Raw genomic sequence first — 16,508 nt, forward strand, 5'->3', positions numbered from 1 at the left:
CTTCATTCTGAAAGCAGTAAGTCTCTGGGCATGAGGTGATCCCACAGTGGGATGACAGCTAACTAGAAATACGGCAATTTTACACACTTCTCCATGTTCTTAAATAGGGCATGGCACATGACTGAACACTTTCTTAATGACTGGAGACAACATTATGAACATTCATGAGAGCACTGGACTCCAGGAAGCAGAGCTACTTCCGCCAGTTGGCTTCAGGGGAGGTTTGAGTAAGATTCTTTTTCAAAGGAGTATATTGAAGCTTGAAATGAGACAAAGAGATTAGGTGGCTGGCAGAACCCAAGGAGAGTTTCTGCAGCTTAGCCTCCGGAGAGATAAAGGGAATGGATTCGGAGTACAGCTGGCCCTTGGGAACTGCATTTCTGCCTCTGAACTGGAGGGTGTGGAGATGATGGAAAGGGGCTGACAGGGGTGCTGCTACCTTGGGATGACTGGCATTTTCCTGGGAGGACAAAGCCATATGCGAGGCTAGAGAAACACAAGTGAGGACCCTCCCCTGCTCCAGACTAGGGCTGTGCTTACAGGTCCCGGAGCTTTCCCCAGGTGCACCACGCATGCACATGCGGGAGAAACAGCACAAGCAGAAGGTACTCCAGGGGCTGTCTTGCTGGGGAGAGAAAAGCAGTGTTGCACACTGATAGGAAAGACATGGGAGTGAAATCCACACAGAGAGGGTCATTACTTTGTTGAAATTTGAACTACAGCGGTTTAGCTCCCTCTTAAAATTGGTATAATGTCTTCCCACGAACCTCTCCTTTTGGATTGGGAATCGTATTTTTTATTTTTTTTAAAGATTTTATTTATTTATTTGACAGAGAGAGATCACAAGCAGGCAGAGAGGCAGGCAGAGAGAGAGGAGGAAGCAGGCTCCCTGCTGAGCAGAAAGCCTGATGTGGGGCTTGAACCCAGGACCTGGGATCATGACCTGAGCCAAAGGCAGCGGCTTAACCCACTGAGCCACCCAGGCGCCCCGGGAATCGTATTTTTTAAACAGATTTTTAGGAAATTGAATCAGGGTACATTCCACTGCTGTAAATTCAAGCAGAATTCTGAGACGGTTCTCAAGACCCAGCCCCACCCCTGACCCAGGTGCCCGCAAACTTACAGGTGTCACTGTGAAGGGTTATGTAGATAAAATAAAGGTTCCAAATCTTAAGACGGGGAAATTATCTTTGGTAGGCCTGATCTGGCAGGTGAGCCCCTAAACGAGAGGTGCCTGGGTGGCTCAATCAGTTAAGCCTCTGCCTTCATCTCAGGTCATGATATTGAGGCCCTGGGAACAAATCCCACATCAGACTCCCTGCTCAGTGGGGGAATCTGCTTCTCCCTCCCCTTCTGTCTCTCTCAGCCCCCCACTCAGCTTTTGGTGTCTAACTCTCTCTCTTGCTTTCTCTCTCAATCTCTCTCACTCACTCACTCTCTCTTAAATAAATAAATAAAATATTTTTAAAAAAGAGTGGCGAGGCTGAAGAAAACATGGTCCAAAGTCAAGACAGCCAAGTTTGACGTCTTAGAGCACCACATGGACCCCTCCAGCAACTTCTGCAACTACGGTACCACCCTGCAGGGGGCCACGCAAAGGTCCCAGATGGCCAACAGCAGCCGAGAGAAGATTGTTATCCCTGTGTTCAACCTTTTTGTTAAGGACATTTACTTCTTGCACAAAATCCATACCAACCACCTTCCCAACGGGCATGTTAACTTCAAGAAATTTTGGGAGATCTCCAGACAGATCCATGAATTCATGACATGGACTCAGGTTGAGTGTCCCTTTGAGAAAGACAAGAAGATTCAGAATTACCTGCTCACGGCACCCATCTACAGCGAGGAAGCTCTCTTCATCGCCTCCTTTGAAAGTGAAGGTCCTGAAAACCACATGGAAAAAGATAGCTGGAAGACTCTCAGGACCACTCTCCTTAACAGAGCCTGAAGGCATGGATGCAGCCTGCAGACGATGGAGGAAGCACACACGTGCACTGAGTTTGGGTCTCCTTCTGGTGAAAAAAAATTCAAAATGTGGGGGTGGGCGGTGGGGAGGAATATCAGAGTTTTCTATTTGGGGATTTCTTAAGGCAAGCTCTGTCTTGCTCCTAAAGTATGTTTTACTACTAAGTGGCAATCATAAGAGCTACGTTTCACTATGAAGTCGAGTCAAAACCAACTAGCAAAGAAAACAAATCTAAAAATGATTTTAGTAAATATGTTACAATTACTTAATATGAAACCATCTGTGAATAAATCCATTTACCTCTCAATAGTTTATCTATAACTGATCCCTCTTATTTAAACTATCGGTCTATTTTTTCCTTTCTAATGAAGTTCATACTGTTTAAACTTTAAAAAAAAAAGTGAGTATTAAATCTGGCATGTCTGGGTGGCTCAGTCAGGTAAGTGTCTGACTCTTGATTTTGGTTCAGGGTCATGCTCTGGTTCAGGGTCAGGCTCTGCACTCAGTGGGGAATCTGCTTGAGATTCTCTCTCCCCCTCTCCCTCTGTCCCTGCCCCACAATGCATATGTGAATATGTGCACGCTCTCTCTCTCTCTCTCTCTCAAATAAATAAAATCTTAAAGAATAGAACTAAAAAACAAAGTATTAAATCATATTGAGTAAGGAAAAGGTTAAGGTATAGGCAGGGAGAGATAGGGGGCCCCTGGCTGGGCTCTGAGACTATTCCTGGGAGGCAGAAGCCATTAAGCCAGAGTGAGCAAGAGATAAGAAAACAGACCACCTGGCCTCCGATGGTCAGGAGTATTTCTCTCTGGTCGCTACAATATATCATAGAAAATGGCCAAACCTCAAAGGACTAAGTCATTAAGGGTGTTATCAATAGTCCATGCTCAAAACAAGATGGCACAGGAAACCCAAGGGCATAAGCTTCCCTGTCAGTTCTCAAAAAAAAAAAAAGACCGTCTTAAAAGCCCTCAGTGGCAACCCTGTTGGGACCTGTCTTACTCCTGAGAGCTTTTTCTGTATCCTTGCTTAATAAAACTCTATCGTTTTACTCACTCTCCTTTGTCAGAAAGATTTCTTCTTCGACTCCATGAGACAAAAACCTCACTTTCCAACTTCAATATGAACAACAATCTTTATATTTCTACATACAATCCATTCATACACTTACCCAGATGTGAAATATTTTTAAAAGTCTCTTCAGGACTCAAAGGAAAAAGGTTATATAATAATATAACATCATGGTTCATAAAGGTAAAAGAAATTATAATGCCTAATTCGAGAATTTAAGTCAGAATCAAGGACTTTTTTAAATCATTGACATTTCAAATGTAAAATTTTGGCTTTTAAGACAAACAGCAAAAACAATGTAGATATACTGAAAATATTGCTTAATATGCCCCAACATTGTAATTAATTATTTTTCTGATAGGGATTTTTAAATGGTACAAGGAAAAAAATCCTCCCCTTTAATTTTTAATAAAAAATATAAATGCATTTGCTGAGTGCAATCTATCTGTCCCCACCTCCTGTTCATTGTTTTAAAGACAGGGACAAAAATAAAAATATTCAAGGGAGGCCTTCCAGCCAAGGGGAGTGCCTGTTTCCTATTGCTAAGAGATAGGAACTTCAAAGATGGAGTCCAGATCCCAGGATTATGACTCAGCAAGATTTCTGGCATTTGTTACAAACTAATGAGGCTCCTCAGAATCTCATCCCCTAGCAAACTGATTGGCTGTTAAAGGACTATAATGGCCAGGGAAAATCCAAACCTGGCCAAGAAGGTCCTGTAATTGTGCAACTTCTAAAGCAATTCCCAGTCTCCTTTAAACTTGCCAACAAAGTTTTCAGCTAAAGCAGTGATACCCTGGTAGAATGAGGCAGGACCCTTGCCTGCAAATCCCAGAACATTGCTTGAGCGATGAAAGGGGTTTGGTTTGGTTTGGTTTTTAGGTCACTCAGCTGGAAAATCGAGAAGTAATACTGGCTTGAGGCACAGCTAGACAAAGTGCACAAATACTGACCCTTAGACTTTCTCCATGTAACAAGCATGAGGGTCCCCAAGAACCCCAGGCCTCACAACCAACAAGCCTAACAACTCCAGCTGTTGAAGATCTCTAAAACCTCTGAAAAGGGGTTCTGGGGAGTCTGACAACCCTGGTTTTTAAGGTCACATGCCCAACTCTAGCTGGAAGAAGACAGGGTGGGATGAGCTATGGCAGGCTAAGATGTGCAATCATACCCAAAATACATGGGGTTTGTTTCCATTAGAGAGCTCAGGTTCTGTTATCAGAATGTCACCAGCTAGATCCCAAGACCTGGCCTTATGGCCCACCTGCTTATACTCATTAACCTTTGTCTTACATTTTCCCCTTCTCTTTCTGGTTCTTCTGTCTGGCTTTCCCCTTAATTCGGACAAAGGAAACTGGAAACCACCACTTCCTGATCCCCACCCCAGCCCCCACCCTATCCCCCAGCCCCACCACCCCACCCCACACCCCCACCCCCCACAAGGTGCTGGTAACTGCTCTGATAAATCTCCCAGGGCCCCCAACCACCGAGACCCTTTGAGCTAAACCTGACTCCCACCAGCACAGATGGACCTCTGGAGTGCATGGGGTGGGGTGGGGTGACCTCTGGAATGACCTCCAATTACCTTTACCTCATTATAATACTAAACTCTCCACCTCATTTACATAACATACGATGTATGTACACACATTTTTCCTTAAGACTCATGCACAACCTTATGCCCACCTCTATGCAGGAGGACAAGGCTGCCGATCCAAATGTTCATCCTAACCCTAAACAATCCTAACCCTTTCTCTCTCTCTCAGAGTCACAGCTTTGGAAGCCATTCTGCCTGATCTCCTTTCTTGCTTCAAATAAAAGTTTTCTTTGGGAGACAACCCAGCCTGGTGCAGTTTCTGACTCACCGAGGAGTGAACTCTCGTTGGTTCAGATACAAGAAGGAGACTATATGCTGGGTGACAAAACAGAGAGGGGTCTCTATACCTCCAGACAGGAATCCTCTCATCTTTCCCACTCTCAAGAGCCGCTGTGGATGCAGAGAGACCAGGGACGTACTCCTGGCACTCAGAACCTGAAAAAATTGGTCTGACCATGGGCAAAATCAGCTCACTAAGGAAGCAGGGAGATCCTTGATATACCTGTCCAGCGGATGTAGTGCCTGTGTCGTCAAAGGGCAATTTCACTGAGCTTCTATAAAATAGGAATCTTTTTTAAGTTGGACAAGGACAAATTCCAGTGTCATGTGTAAGGGTATTAAAAACTGGACTTACTGGGGAAAAAAAAACAAACAGAAAAATCAAGGATTGGAACTAAGAGCCATGTAATCTGCATTCTCTCATCATCACAGAGAGAGGTCCGCATACTAGGGACATACCACAGGTCCCTGTCCCCCAGGGGAGGGATCCTGACTCTCTACAGTCTTAAGAGGCAATCACAAGAAGCTTAGGATATGGAATCTAAATAGAAAGATGTAGGCACCGAACACCCTGAGTATAAATGCCAGCACAGCTGAAGGTCGTGTGACAATGCCAGCTGCCATCACCCGATCGCTGGTGGGGAGTGGGTTGCTGGGGCTGCTGGAAGGGAGTCCCTGTTACTGCAGGTGCAGGCACAGCCGTTCCTCTTGGGGAAGGGGGAGCCTCTCTATCTAAGTCCCTGAACAAGTTTCCGTTTCCCTTCCAGGATGTATTTTGTCATTTAGCTTTCAACTGCAGGGTCAAGAAGCGCCATGTTCAAACCTGACTTGGTGAAATAAATGTCACCCCAAGATGCCGGCCGTGGAACAGAATAGAGAAACCAGAGAGGTTGCCTCCCTTTAGAGATCATGTAAGTGCTTGCTTTCGCTCTGGGTGTTGGATGTGGGATCATTTGTCATGTGACTGGAACATTTCTAGAACTGGGAGAGCAATGAAGGCAGGCTCTGGGGGTCAGGATCCCAGGTATGCTGGGCAGTCAAGCCCTGACACGGTGTACCCTGTTTCAGCTGTTGTTCTGGCTGTCCCGCAGAGACCCCACAGGGTTTCTAGGTCCATCCTCCCTTGGCTGCCAGGAGGCTCAAGAGGCCTCACTCTTCCTTTTCCTCCTTCCTGTAGATAAGGTGATTGTGTTATTCAGAGCCTGACATGCGTGCAAGCAGCTCCAATCAGAATCATTGTAAACTGGAATTAACTGTAAAACGTATCTTGTTACATCCCTACTCAGAACTTTACAGTGACTTCTGATTATTATTATTTTTTAAGATTTTATTTATTTATTTGTCAGAGAGAGAGAGGGAGAGAGAGCAAGCACAGGCAGACAGAATGGCAGGCAGAGGCAGAGGGAGAAGCAGGCTCCCTGATGAGCAAGGAGCCCGATGTGGGACTCGATCCCAGGACGCCGGGATCATGACCTGAGCCGAAGGCAGCTGCTTAACCAACTGAGCCACCCAGGCGTCCCACTTCTGATTATTATTAAATGCAGACTCCGAATCATGGCTGGTGACAGTGGCATCTAACCCTCAGTGTGTACTGTCCTTTGGCCCCTCAGCACACGCCAGCCCTACCGGGTTTCTCTCATAATATGTCAAGCTCTTTCAAGTCTGTTCTTTTGGGTTCATTTTTAAATTTTTTTGTTGACTTTTTTCCTTTGGTAACTTTTTAAAAATACACTTTCAAACTTACAGAAAAGTTATCACAATAAGAAAATGCGTCCCTGTATACCAATTATCTAAATGCATCAATTGCCACACTTTGCCCCATTTGTTTTTTATTCTCTCTCTACACATTATATGTATGTGCCATTTGAGCAAGATATTATGCATCTTTACTCCTGAATACTTGCATGTTTTGGTCCTAAGAATAAGGAAATTCTCTTTTAGAAACAAAAAGCAATCAATCAAAATCAAGACATCTAACATTAATGCCACACTATTAAGTATTCCACTTTCCATATTCAAATTTCATCAACTGTCTCAGTGATAGTCTTTATGGCAACTAGTTTTCCACTCCATTATCTCAATTCTCTTTTATTATCCTTTTATCTGGGGAGGTTCTCGGACTTTCTTATCTTTCTTACTCAGGTATACATCACAAATATGGGTGATATCTTTAATCATTATTATATATAGTCATGAATATTTCCGTCATCATGTGACTTCAGACTCCCGAACTTCAATATGTCTTTCTGAAGACTGTTCTTCACAGGAATTGCTAAGCAAACTGAGAGACCGTGATCATAATAGCAGGCTCTCGGGTCCCCTCTCCCTGGAATAATCTCCAGGAAGCCCATCATTTGCACTCTTGTCAATGCCTGGCCCGTGCTCCGTCTTAGGTCTGGACTGCAATTATACTTCATTCCAAGGACCCCTGGACACAGCTGGCTCTGCAGCCAACAATTAGGTGCCCAAGAAATCACGTCAGAGCTGCTGGGCCACCTCCCTCACACTAGCCTCTCCATCTGGCTTTGCATTAGAATCATCCGAGAAGCTTCGAAAACCGCTGGTGCCCCATGTCAATTACACAAGACTTTCTGGAGAGGCTCAGGTAGTTACTGCTTTCTCCTTTCCTGATAGACGTGGATATAGATTTTGATTAATTCTCTTTATCACAGCCCAAACCAGTTCTGCATCTAAATATTACTGAAGATGGGAATAAGTAAAAGGAATTACAACATTAACAGGTGTCCTCTGTCCATCCCATGAGGCTTTTGCAGGGTGACTCCATGTGGAGCTTCCAGCCTGACTCCTTGTGGCAGAGAAAAGATCTTTTGTATGAAAGACATTAGAATAAATTGGCCTCCTATACATTTTATAATTTTTCACCATTCATTTCTCTTTCCAAAAAGTTTACAGATTTTTTTTACATTTATTCATTCCACTAATATTAATAATTAGTTAAGAAAATCAACCAAATTTTGTTCGCTGGTTTCTATCTTTGAGGTCACATTTAGAGAAGTCTACCATTCTCAGTTTATATAATTATTCATTTATTTTTTCCAGTAATCTTATTATTTCAATTTTTAATAGCTAAAATTTTGACCTATCCACAAATTGGATGATGCATGGAATGGGGTAAGAATCTAAATTCATTTCTTTTAAAAGTAGGGTCAATTGTTACCCAAAACGGTGTTTGTCAAATTCATTTTTTCCTCACTGATGTGGAATATCACTCTCATCATATACAAAACTCTTATACTACATAACTTATCTGTTTCTGGACTTTCTCGTCTCATTGCTCTTTCTCTTCCTCTACCAGCATCAGGCAATTTTAATTTTAATTGTATAGTCGACTTTGTCCATGCCCTTTCTTTTTTTTTTTTTTTAGGAAAAAATGTTAGCACTTCTTTAATACTTAATTATTGAAATTAACTCTGGAACCACTTTGGAAAGCTGGAGTCTCAATGGCAATTGTATTCTATTTGTAGATTAATATGAGAATTTACTTCTTTACAATATTATGACTTTGCACCCCAGAACGTCCACTTAATCAAGGTTTCTTTTATGTTTCTCTCCTCATTTTGTAGTTTTCTTCAAGAAAGACTTGAGCCTTTTTGTCAGATTCATTTCTAAGTATTTGTAATTTGATTTTGGAGGAAGAAAAAGTAAAGACCTGTTACCCTGTTTTAATTTCTACATACGATCATCTGCTCTTCAGCCACAGAACTCCTACACAATGGTTTTTAAGGATTCTAAACCCTGAGGTGGGAATAAAGACTATTGCACACCAAAACACTAAACACTTGGGCTAATAAAGTGGTGTTATGAATTTTTTCCTTCAGTAATTTCTGAATTTACTTTATCTTCATATTTTAAAATGTATTTAAAATGTGAATGAGGAACCGGATAAAACCCAAAAACTCCCATTCTTTCCATTCATAACTTCAGTATATTATGTGTAGCTGTGGGCATTTACATTCTCTAAGACATTTTTTTATTAGTCATTCCAACTAGATTGTAAAAGCCTTGAATTTTTTTTTTCCAATACCTTTTACTTTTATCTTTTATGTCACCAAGGATTATGGAAATAGTAAGTGCCTAGCAAATTCCTCCTCAGTGAGTTTATCAGGTCAGTTGAATAAGGCCCAAGATGGGGGGAGGGGAAGAACTGCAAAATGTGATGTGGCGTTTCAAAATTATTTATGTGTTATCTTGGGTTTTTTTATTTATTTTTAATTTTCTTTCAAAGATTTTATTCATTTGAGAGAGAGAGAGAGAGAGAGCAAGAAAGAGCAGAGCCAGAGGGAGGGGCAGAGAGAGAAGCAGACTCCCCACTAAGTGGGGCCTCCATCCAGGAACCCTGGGATCATGATACCTTGTTGTTGTTGTTTTTTAGTGTGCTTCTCTTGTGTATGTCCACATCCCCAACTAGACGGTAAGCATCTGATGAATAGGAACTGTCTCTCATATTCCCTATTTTTATGTTCTAGTTACACAGTTTGAACACATCGGAGCCAGTTTAGTGAATGTTACTAGCTCGACTAAAAATAAAATCTTGCATGCTAAAGAACTGTATCAGCAATAAAAAATGTCAAATGCAGAACAGATAATATATTTACATTCTAAACATGCATTTTTACAGCCTTAATCCCATTTTACACATAGCTGAAAAGGTTCCAATCCTCTTCAGGAAGGGATTTTAGCGAAGTAAGCATTGAGATGGTGGAGGAGTGGAGGGCGGGTTAGGGGTCTTCGTGTTTCATTACATTGTAGAGTGCCAGAAAGTAGCCAGAGTACTTATAATATACAAAAAGAAATGTGTTACCAAAGAAAAGTTAGATACAAATTTATGTAGATGGATCCTTCTTGGTTCTTGTTCTGCAGCTGGTAAAGGAAGGTGACAAGGGAGCAACCAGCTGTTAAGCAGTAAGCAACCTACCACTTACTGATGTAACTCTTCCATTAAAGTAGTTTTGTTTTAAAGAAAATATTTAATGTGTTGAGATGTTATAGATTCAATTTTCTATGTAATTACTTCCCCCTTTCTCATGAATAATCAAGTTAGCTGTACTTAACCTAGAACTGTGTAAACTCAGATCATTAAAAAGCAAAGCCTTTGTTCTGAAACACCACAAGATGGTGATATTGCTCCATTTAAAATGTCTTTAAACCATGCGCGGCAGGCACTCACTTGTACAGACACACACAGAACTTTCTCCAGAGGGCTTGTTTTCTTTGTCATAAAATTAAGATTTCAAGTTCATCCATGTTTCCAAATGAATCATGTAGAATCAAAACCATCTTATGTAATAAAAAGTACTAGAGTGATTCTTACTGTGAATCGTATCTTTCTCTCTGCTGGCTATATGCATTTGTCTTTTGTATGAAGCTTCGAAGTAAATGTGTGTGTGTGTGTGTGTGTGTGTGTGTGTGTGTGTGTGTGTGTGTGTGGTTTATCTTCCAGATGTCTATTATCTTCCCTCTTCCTCTGTTGCTCCAAATGTATGCCTCCCCTCTGGTGAGTCTATGTGTCACTATAATTTTCTCCCCCATTAACTTGTGACTAATATGATTGAAACCTCAGTGCCAAAGAAATGTGCATGTGCGTTCATTTTGTGAACAGGTTGGTATGCCATATTTTTTATTTCTATTCTTCATCTCTTCTGTTTTTTCATTAAAAAATATTAATACAGGGGCGCCTGGGTGGCTCAGTGGGTTAAGCTGCTGCCTTCGGCTCAGGTCATGATCCCAGGTCCTGGGTTCGAGCCCCACATCGGGCTTTCTGCTCAGCGGGAAGCCTGCTTCCTCCTCTCTCTCTGCCTGCCTCTCTGCCTACTTGTGATTTCTCTCTGTCAAATAAATAAATAAAATCTTTAAAAAATTTTAAAAAAAATATTAATACAGCAGTGGAATCTGGGTAGTCCATAACTATGATCAAAAAAAAAATTTTTCCCCCTTTTCTTTGGCTCTCCTTTCTCCTTCTACTTCTTTCCATAGTATTCACTACATGTTTGGTTTTTTAAAATTAGTTATCATCAAACTAAATTAGGAAATAGGAAAATATCTTACATGTTTTATATGTTCCCGTGTATGTGGAAGGGAACTATTCATGGATCTTTCATTCTTTCTTCCTTTCTCTTTCTTTCTACTCCTCTGGAGGCCCTGTACTTGATTTAAGAAGGGTCCCCTATTCAATTGATGTGTGTGGTTTGTGGACATTGACTTCAATAGAAAAGAAAAAAAGAATCTCATTTTGATCCACTATATCAGTCAGAAGTTATTGTCTATAGAGTGAATTGGTTTTCTCTAAAATGTTTCTACCAGAGGTTTGGCTACCTACTGATTGAATATTTTAATCTAACATGGAGTTATATTGCCTGATTCCACTATCACATTCATGAACTAATAAAATGTTTTTCTCTTTAAAAAGTAACTGAGTCTTTCTCACCACTCCTTTTTGATATCATACTGTAAGTCTCACGAACACAATAAAACAAGAAGGAAGTAAAGAATATGGTTTGGGTATGAAGAAATAAAACTGGCTTTACTCACAAGTGACATGATTACTTATGCACAGAATCTGAAAGAGCTGACCAAAAAAATTTTCTTAGAACCAACTAGCAAATGTTTCTAGAAGGCTGCAGGACACAAGGTTAATATACAAAAACCAATTTCTTTCCTATATACCAGCAATGAATACTGAAATTTGAAATTAGAAACAACACCATTTACATTCGAACCAACCCCAACAATTAAATATTTATGTATAAGCACAGCAGAACAGGTACAAAATGTATATGAGGAAAACTGTAAAACTCAGATGACAAAAATCAAAAAAGGTCTAAAGAAATGGAATGATGTTCAATGTTCAAAGATAGGAAGATTCAATATCATCAAGATGCCAGTTCTCTCCAACTTGATCAATAGATTCAATGAAACCTCAATCAATATTCCAGCAAGTTATTTTGTGGATAGGGACAAATTGATTCTACAGTTTATACAAGAGGCAAAAGAATCCGAATAGCCAGCACAATTCTGAAGTTGAAGAACAGTAAGAGAATTAACGCCACATGCCTTACTATAAATCTATAGTTATCAGAACAGTGTGGGATTGGTAAGAGCATAGACGGATAGATTAATGAAATAACACCGTGAACCCAGAAATAGACTGGTGCAAATATAGTCAACCTACCTCAGACAAAGGAGCAAAGACAGTTAAATACACACAGGACACTCTTCAACAAAACGGTGCTGCATCTACTGGACATACACATGCAAAAAAAATAATCTATACTTGGGACTCACACCCTATGCAAAAATTAGCCCAAAATCCTTTATGGACCTAAATGTAATATCCAAAACTATAAAGCTTCTAGAAGATAATACTGTAGGAAATCTAGGTTCCCTTGGGTTTGGGGAAGGGTTTTTTAGACTCAACCCCAAAAGTATGATCCACGAAAGCAAGCATTGGTCATTTCGACTTCATTAAAATTAAAAAGTTCGGCTCTGAAAAAGACACTGTTAAGAAATGAAAAGCTACAGAAAATGTTTATGAAACACAAATCTGATAAAAGATGTGTATACAAAACATACCAAGAACACTTAAAACCCAACCGTAAGAAAACAAATAGCTCAATTAAAAAGTGAGTAAAATATCTAAACATGCAGCTCACCAAGTAAAATATCTAGAGGACAAATAAGCATACGAAAAGATGCTCAACGTCAAATATCATCAGGAAGTTGAAAATTTTAAAAAATGAGACATACCTATTAGAATGCCTAAAACCAAAACACCCAGGTGTAGAGCAACAGGAACTCTCATGGCTGATAGAATGCAGAATGGTACAGCCACTTTGGAAAACAGTTTGACGGTTTCTTACAAGGCTAACCATAATCTTACCATATGATTCAGCAGTTATACTCCTAGATGTTTACCTAAATGAATTTGAAATATTATGTCCACACAAAAACCTGTGTTACAAAGGTTAATAGAAGGTTTATTCATAATTGCCACAAACTGAAAGGAATCAAGATGTCCTTTAACAGGGGAATGTATAAACTGTGGTATATCCATACAATGGAATACTATTCAGTCATAAGAAGAAATGAGCTATCAGGGCACCTGGGTGGCTCAGATGGTTAAGAGTCTGCCTTTGGGGGTGCCTGGGTGGCTCAGTCGTTAAGCATCTGCCTTCGGCTCAGGTCATGATCCCAGGGTCCTGGGATCAAGCCCCACATCAGGCTCCCTGTTTAGCAGGAAGCCTGCTTCTCCCTCTCCCATTCCCTCCGCTTGTGTTCCCTAGAAAAAAAATAAATTTAAAAAAAAAAAAAAGAGTCTGCCTTTGCCTCAGGTCATGATCTCAGGGTCCTGGGATCTAGCTCCAAGTTGAGCTCCCAGCTCAGTGGAGAGTCTGCTTCTCCCACTACTTCTGCCTCTCCCCCTGCTTGTGCTCTCTGTCTCTCTTTCAAATGAATAAATAAAATCTTAAAAGAAAAAAAAAAAGGAAGAAGAAGAAATGAGCTATCAAGCCATGGAAAGACATGGAGAAACATTAGATGCATATTGCTAAGTAAATAAGCAAGTCTGCAAATGCTACAGTGTATGATTCCAACTATCGTACATTTTTGAAAAGCCTAAATGATAGAGAGTAAGATTAGTGTTTGCCAGGAGGTCACAGAGATCAAGGAAACGAGGGAGTGATTAAGAGATGGAACACCAAGGGCACCTGGGTGGCTCAGTCGGTTGAGTGTCGGACTCTTGATTTTGGCTCAGGTCATGATCTCAGGTGTGAGATAGAGTCCGGTGGGTGAGCCCCTCTTCGAGCCCTTAGCCAGACTCCGTGCTCAATAGGAAGGCTGCTTGAGATTCTTTCCCACTTTCCCACTGATTCTTTCCCCCTCCCCCTCTAAAATAAGTAAATCTTTAAAGAGTGAGAGAGAGAAAGAGAGGGATGGAACATAAAACCCGGGGGCAATAAAACAATTCTTTATGACACCGTGATGGTGGATACATGGTGTTATGCATTTATCAAAACACTTAGAATGGTACAACACAGAGTGAACCCTAATCAACTGTGGACCTTAGTTGATAATAATGTATCATTATCGGTTCACTGATTATAACTAATGTACCACACTAAAGGGAGAGATTAATAATTGGATAAACTTCAAGGAAGGGTGCAGTAGAGAAAAGGGTTTTTGAGAACTCTGTACATTCTGCATAATTTTTCTATAAACCTTAAACTGCTCTAAAAATAAGATCTATTAACTTAAAAAAAACCAAACAGGTAACCTTTTACATCTCACACTCTTTTTTTTAACCACTATCTTTTTTATTTTCTTTCATCATTCAGGTTTGTTCAGAACATTAAAATAAGAATGAAGGGGAAAAGAATCACATTTTTAAAAAGATTTTATTTATTTATTTGACAGAGCTCACAAGTAGGCAGAGAGGCAGGCAGAGAGAGAGGAGGAAGAAGGCTCCCTGCTGAGCAGAAAGCCCAATGCGGGGCTCGATCCCAGGACCCTGGGATCATGACCTGAGCCGAAAGCTTTAACCCACTGAGCCACCTTGGCGCCCCAAGAATCACATTTTTAAAACACAATCTGTCCAAAGTATATGATAATATATGAAACCATGTCATACCTCTTAGGGGAAAAATCATTTAAAAATTATTTTGTAATTAAGATTAAAGATTAAGACACACTTTCATGTAAGCCATGTAAGGTTTAAGGGCAAGTATTTTCGTTCCAATGATTTTATAGAAATGAGAGAATGATGTGTTTGATTTGAAATATTCAAATCCTCAAAGGTTTCTGCACTAACATTTGAATAAAAACTAACATGTTGGCATAATTTCCATGGCTTTCAGTTTCCCGTTGGATTTCAGAAAATCAGGGATGATCTTTGCCTGAGCTCCTTCCATTATTGCAATGGCCTTTGGGGCTTTCTCTTGGGCAGCTTTGGTTCCCAGGCCCCTATACACACAGCCTTCCTAGCTTCAACCACAGAGAGGCCATGTTGAGAGGACACAGAGGAAAATGCTTACAGTAAGGTTTAATGATTTTCTGTCCATATCGCAGGGCTCCTTCCCAGTCCCACACATACGAGCAGACACCTGTGGCCTGGTACATAACATGCAGCATGTACACATTGCTGTCCTCAAACCCAGAACTCATCTTCTCCTGGCTGAGTTCACAGATCCTCAGCAACTCACGAGGGGATTTGTAGTGCTTGGCCCTCCAGAACTCCTCGATGACATCGTGCACATATCTGACCATGTCATGGGTAGTTTCTGCCTTTGGGGGAAATCGTTGAGCTTCTGGATTTCCACCTTGGCCTTATCCTTGTCTTTGAGTACAATCCTGGCATGGGCAGGTAAAGATGTAAGAATATCTTAACTGCTCTTAACTGTCTTCTGTTGGGTACAGGAGGTCAGCGTATGTGGTAAAACAAATACAAAAACAAAAACAAAAACCTCTTCTCCTGGGTTGATACCCTGTACACTCTTTCTTCTGCTAGGGTTCCCCTTGTAGGTCACAAAGATGTTGGGGCAACAACTCTGATTCATTGGCTCAATCTCAGGAAACACTGCAGATCCCAAATAAGAAAGCATGTCATCTTCCACTGTGAAGTCACTACAGTTACCCTGTGCAGAGAGTACCAAGAAGCCATCACTGTCAAAGTGATGAAGAGCGGCAATGTCACTCAGAATCAAGTCCTTCTTCTCATTGTCTGATTAATCTGGCTGTGATGCAAACTCCTTCACAGCTAACAATTTCTCTGAAGGAGTCTTCTCTGGGTGGATTTTCTGGTTGGCCAGAATCCTTGCAGTTAGTTTTACAGTCTCTGAAAGATTCCAGTTTACCCCAAAACAACATTCCAGCTTATGCCTGGGCCAATCTTCTGACACTCCACATTGCAGTAAAATGCCTGCTTACATGTTCTACATCTAGACAATCCTTTTCCTGGTGAAGCAGTACGCTCAGTGGTTGCCCTTCTCCTTGACCATGAGCACAAAGGCATATGTCTGACAGAGAACAGTCCCCCACATGGAAGCTTGCCCTCCCTGTCATTTGCCTGGGCAGCAGCAGGTCTCCAGGTCACCATTGTCTGCAGCTGTCATGATGACAGCGGGGTGGGACTGATGCTGGGTGGGACTGGCAGGGCAGGTGCTGAGGGGCACCTGGCCCCTCCCTGCTGGGAGCCGCAGCTTCCCAGGATAGCTGTTATTGGAGAAGTGTCCCTCAGAGCTTCAGAGGCCCGGTGTGGGGGTTGGAGGCGAACTGTAATAATTTTTAATGGCTAAACAGAGTAGTTGTGTGAAATCAGCTGGAGCGCTATTATAGCATTTTTAGTTTCAAAGGAAACTGAATAAAGTGCATACCTCTAGATGGTCTAGTTGTCTAATAATATACTTACTACATTTTAAGAGATTTTTAAAAAAGATTTATTTATTTGACAGACAAAGATCACAAGTAGGCAGAGAGGCAGGCAGAAAAAGAGGGGGAAGCAGGCTCCCTGCTGAGCAGAGAGCCTGATATGGGGCTCAATCCCAGGACCTGAGAACATGACCTGAGCTGAAGGCAGAGGC

At 41.3% G+C, this 16,508-nt stretch overlaps 1 pseudogene; it reads right to left on the reverse strand.

Moving 5' to 3' along the window:
• Positions 1 to 14,712: 14,712 nt before the first annotated feature.
• On the reverse strand, positions 14,713 to 15,968 carry LOC125079691 (N-lysine methyltransferase SMYD2-like; annotated as a pseudogene).
• Between the last annotated feature and the right edge of the window lie 540 nt (positions 15,969 to 16,508).

This window comes from Lutra lutra, chromosome 10 (genome assembly GCF_902655055.1).
Source record: "Lutra lutra chromosome 10, mLutLut1.2, whole genome shotgun sequence".
NCBI lineage: Eukaryota > Metazoa > Chordata > Mammalia > Carnivora > Mustelidae > Lutra > Lutra lutra.